Source organism: Schistocerca serialis, unplaced genomic scaffold, assembly GCF_023864345.2.
Source record: "Schistocerca serialis cubense isolate TAMUIC-IGC-003099 unplaced genomic scaffold, iqSchSeri2.2 HiC_scaffold_213, whole genome shotgun sequence".
Classification (NCBI taxonomy): Eukaryota; Metazoa; Arthropoda; class Insecta; order Orthoptera; family Acrididae; genus Schistocerca; species Schistocerca serialis.
Window position 1 is genome coordinate 32,501 of NW_026047777.1, and position 5,000 is coordinate 37,500.

Sequence of the window (5,000 nt, forward strand, 5' to 3'; positions counted from 1 at the left end):
ATCTGATCGCCTTCGAACCTCTAACTTTCGTTCTTGATTAATGAAAACATACTTGGCAAATGCTTTCGCTTCTGTTCGTCTTGCGACGATCCAAGAATTTCACCTCTAACGTCGCAATACGAATGCCCCCGCCTGTCCCTATTAATCATTACCTCGGGTTCCGAAAACCAACAAAATAGAACCGAGGTCCTATTCCATTATTCCATGCACACAGTATTCAGGCGGGCTTGCCTGCTTTAAGCACTCTAATTTGTTCAAAGTAAACGTGCCGGCCCACCGAGACACTCACTCAAGAGCACCCTGGTAGGATTGCAACGGGGTCCGCCTCGGGACGCACGAGCACGCACGAGGCGCGTCGCACGCCTTCGACTCGCCCCACCGGCAGGACGTCCCACGATACATGCCAGTTAAACACCGACGGGCGGTGAACCAACAGCGTGGGACACAAATCCAACTACGAGCTTTTTAACCGCAACAACTTTAATATACGCTATTGGAGCTGGAATTACCGCGGCTGCTGGCACCAGACTTGCCCTCCAATAGATACTCGTTAAAGGATTTAAAGTGTACTCATTCCGATTACGGGGCCTCGGATGAGTCCCGTATCGTTATTTTTCGTCACTACCTCCCCGTGCCGGGAGTGGGTAATTTGCGCGCCTGCTGCCTTCCTTGGATGTGGTAGCCGTTTCTCAGGCTCCCTCTCCGGAATCGAACCCTGATTCCCCGTTACCCGTTACAACCATGGTAGGCGCAGAACCTACCATCGACAGTTGATAAGGCAGACATTTGAAAGATGCGTCGCCGGTACGAGGACCGTGCGATCAGCCCAAAGTTATTCAGAGTCACCAAGGCAAACGGACCGGACGAGCCGACCGATTGGTTTTGATCTAATAAAAGCGTCCCTTCCATCTCTGGTCGGGACTCTGTTTGCATGTATTAGCTCTAGAATTACCACAGTTATCCAAGTAACGTGGGTACGATCTAAGGAACCATAACTGATTTAATGAGCCATTCGCGGTTTCACCTTAATGCGGCTTGTACTGAGACATGCATGGCTTAATCTTTGAGACAAGCATATGACTACTGGCAGGATCAACCAGGGAGCTGCGTCAACTAGAGCTGAGCAGCCGGCCGCCCGGGAGTGTGTCCCGGGAGCCCGCGCGAACACGCAAGCGTCCGCTCAATTATTCTGCAAACAGGAGGAGGCTGAGCTCCCCTGCACAATACACCTCGAAACCCTCTCAGGTCCCGGCGGCGCGCAGCGCCGTCCTAAGTACTTGGTCGGGTTCGAGAGAGGCGCAATCGCCCGGAGTTTGGCGAGTAGACGCTTTAGGTGCGACCACCCGTGCTCCCAACTGAGCTTGCCGCTGCCGACAGAGGCCCGGGAGCGTGCTGTCGTGGCATTGCCGGCGGGAGACAACACGCGCCACCTACGGTGGCCGGCAGCTCCAACGCCAGCGCCACAGAAGGACAAAAGCCCCACTTGGGTGCCGAAGCGAACTCTCCCAGCACAGCGCACGCGCCAACACGTCCGCACAGCTGCGATACAATCCACCTGCGAGAACCGCAGAGGCGACCGAGCAGCAGACGGCGTCGCGGCGCCGAGCGCCGGGCGGCGGCGCATCCTCAGCGCACACAGTCCTCAATCGGACCAGCACACTGCAGATGTCCACCGCGCTTCGCACCGGGCCCGCGAGGACCTACTTTGGCCGCACGGCGCCGCGTGCAGGGTGCGCCGGCGCGCAGCTGCGCCGCCTGCCGCCTCCGTCGGCCGGCGCGCCTGCCACTGGCCGCCCCCACCAGCCGGCTGTAGCGCGTGCGCCCACGCACCGCGCGGCCAGCACGCCGGGAGGCCCCCCCTCACCGGCCGGGGACGGTCCCACCCAGCCACCGCCGCGTATCGCTTCACACCCACATGCCATTCACGTTCGTGGGCATGGTGGGTATCGCTGAAACAACCGGTTGGTAGCTCAACCGATCGTCGCCATCACTGATTCACCTCTAGCGAGAACAACCGCACCACAACGGTTTACCAGTTCTTCATTTGCGTAACGTCACCAGCAAACGTAGACGTCCATCGCCATTTGCAAATTCAACGATTGTTGCATGCCTGTGTCAGGTGTCACGACACACTATGTCTGCCCACATACACGCAACAACATGTGCACGCTTCGCGAACACGTGGAAGGTGGCCCCCGTACGTATGCGATGTCCATTGCGCGAACGACTGTCAACCGGCCTCTGTCGCATGTCGCAGATGTGGAACGCAGTGCACCATGCTATCACGGTGTGTGAGAAGAGACGACTACGTCTGACAACACGCGCCACTACATCAACAGACGGCTCATGGTGATCGCCATCCACGGCATACCATACTGCAATCCACCTCTTATAGGGAGACGACACGTAGCTGAGTGCACAATATTTGGACCGTATGGTTCGCCGTTGTTGGCGCAGTCGTGGTACGGTCACACATGTACCACGATGTATCATTCAGTACATGAGGACCAATGTGCAGTACAGTGTGTGATTTGGACGTACAACATCAGCGGACAGTTGACACAAGCCGTACCACAACGTAGGCTGTGCTTCGCCATGCGAATGCCAATGAACAACTGCGAAGGGCATTGAGCATGTACGTCCTGCTGCCGTCCGCATTACAGTGTATAGCTGCAAGGTGTTTAACATGAAGCGATACTCTGGGGACCGGGCAGTGCGAGTAGCAAACTATATTGCGGGGGTTGCAGTTAGGCAACACTACACTAATTTAACGCGTCGTATGACAATTACAGAGCAGGTTAAGGCCCAACGTGTGTTGGGTTAAGGCGCAACGTGGGTTGGGTTAAGGCGCAACGTGGGTTAGGTTAAGGCGCAACGTGGGTTGGGTTAAGGCGCAACGTGGGTTAGGTTAAGGCGCAACGTGGGTTAGGTTAAGGCGCAATATAGGTTAGGTTAAGGCGCAATATAGGTTAGGTTAAGGCGCAATATAGGTTAGGTTAAGGCGCAATATAGGTTAGGTTAAGGCGCAATATAGGTTAGGTTAAGGCGCAATATAGGTTAGGTTAAGGCGCAATATAGGTTAGGTTAAGGCGCAATATAGGTTAGGTTAAGGTACAATATGGGTTAGGTTAAGGCGCAATATAGGTTAGGTTAAGGTACAATATGGGTTAGGTTAAGGTACAATGTGGGTTAGGTTAAGGTACAATGTGGGTTAGGTTAAGGCGCAATATAGGTTAGGTTAAGGTACAATATGGGTTAGGTTAAGGTACAATGTGGGTTAGGTTAAGGTACAATGTGGGTTAGGTTAAGGTACAATATGGGTTAGGTTAAGGCGCAATATAGGTTAGGTTAAGGTACAATATGGGTTAGGTTAAGGCGCAATATAGGTTAGGTTAAGGTACAATATGGGTTAGGTTAAGGTACAATGTGGGTTAGGTTAAGGTACAATGTGGGTTAGGTTAAGGCGCAATATAGGTTAGGTTAAGGTACAATATGGGTTAGGTTAAGGTACAATGTGGGTTAGGTTAAGGTACAATGTGGGTTAGGTTAAGGTACAATGTGGGTTAGGTTAAGGTACAATGTGGGTTGGGTTAAGGTACAATGTGGGTTAGGTTAAGGTACACATTGTTGTAAGGAAAGGTGTATTGGGGGGGGGGGGGGGGGCGGCGGCGGCGGCGGCGGCCGGTTTGTTGATTGTGATTATAGTAAGTGGATGCCTGCGGCATCATCTGATTTGCCACGTCAGGATGCACCTTTGGCTCATGACAGGCGGCGCTCTGATTCCATGCTTGTGGCAGACCTGTGTCTTTCATTCCTGCCATTGTTTGTGTGCTGTGACAGGAGGCAGTATTGTGATGTTGGGTGTACCCCTGTGTAGGACATGTGTGGGTGTTGGTGGCTTAGCTGAGCAATGGTGGTTGTCGGAAGGGTGGGGTATTCTGTTTTGTGAGTGGACCTCCCGGTCTGGTTATGATAGTGTGGATTGTCTAATGTGGCGGAGAGGATGCACTGGGTGTTGTTCCATGCTGGTGCTTACATATTGTCTTTGTGCCTGTTACAGGCAGAGAGTAGTGCGTGATAAGAGTGTCTGGCTGACGTGTGGTTGTGATTGTGAGCAGAGTCTTTCAGCATGTATACGGACAGTTGTATACATTATCTGTATTTTGATGGCTCTATCTATTACTAATCAGCGCCGTGTATACGTTTCATCCGGTTCCAGTCGAAACTGTTGTATCTCTGTACATTAGTGACACGGCGAGGCCGCCATGTAGTTACTCGTCTCGGCAGCTTCCACCGGTGTATGGCAAATGATTATAAGGAATCAGTCTAGTCGTCAATACCGATAGTGTGACGTCACATGTCTGGGGTGGGGGACGCTGCGCCCTTCCGGTGGGTCATGGCCTAGGAAGACTCTTCCCACGCAGGGGGGCTTGGACTGTCATTGACTCTTCCGAGTAATATACTTGCCGTACGTTTTTGCGACTGCGAGTGCAACGCTCACCGGTACCGAAATGGATGGAGCGCCTCCTAGCTGCCGCTGAGCATCTGCATTCGTACAGAGAGCAACGCGATCGCGTCTGTAGCTCGTACGTGGTACAGCTCGCAGCTCATGTATATGGACAGCGGGAATGTCGCATATTGGACATAACTCTTCATGAAACGCACGTTATAGGGGTGGATTGCACATTGCGAGTGCGAGCAAAGTCCGCCGTGCATCCGCTGGAGTTGCGAGTTGGGCGGTTGGGGTGGGGCACGAACGGGTGCAGGTGGAGTGATTGCCGGTCCACGACTTCGTGCGGCAGAGGCGCTGGCGTTGGGGTGCTGTTGTCGACAGAGGGTGCAGGCTTTGTGGGTGGGGTCGAAAGAAGGGCGCTTTGGGCCCATCGCTGTCTTAGTCGGCTTGGCGTCTCATAGATGACGGTATCGTCGTTGCAGGAGGTCATGTTGCGGGAGACCTACAGATGGCGGTATGTTTTGTGGTGCGCTCGACATGGCGGACG

General features: G+C 53.6%; 1 non-coding gene across 1 annotated transcript in view; it reads right to left on the reverse strand.

The window, feature by feature from the left end:
* LOC126444001 (small subunit ribosomal RNA) overlaps positions 1-1,103 on the reverse strand; it is a 1,910-nt gene extending 807 nt beyond the window's left edge. Inside the window, exon 1 of the ribosomal RNA XR_007582341.1 lies at positions 1-1,103. This exon is cut by the window's left edge and continues 807 nt beyond it. This is a non-coding gene — a ribosomal RNA (small subunit ribosomal RNA).
* Between the last annotated feature and the right edge of the window lie 3,897 nt (positions 1,104-5,000).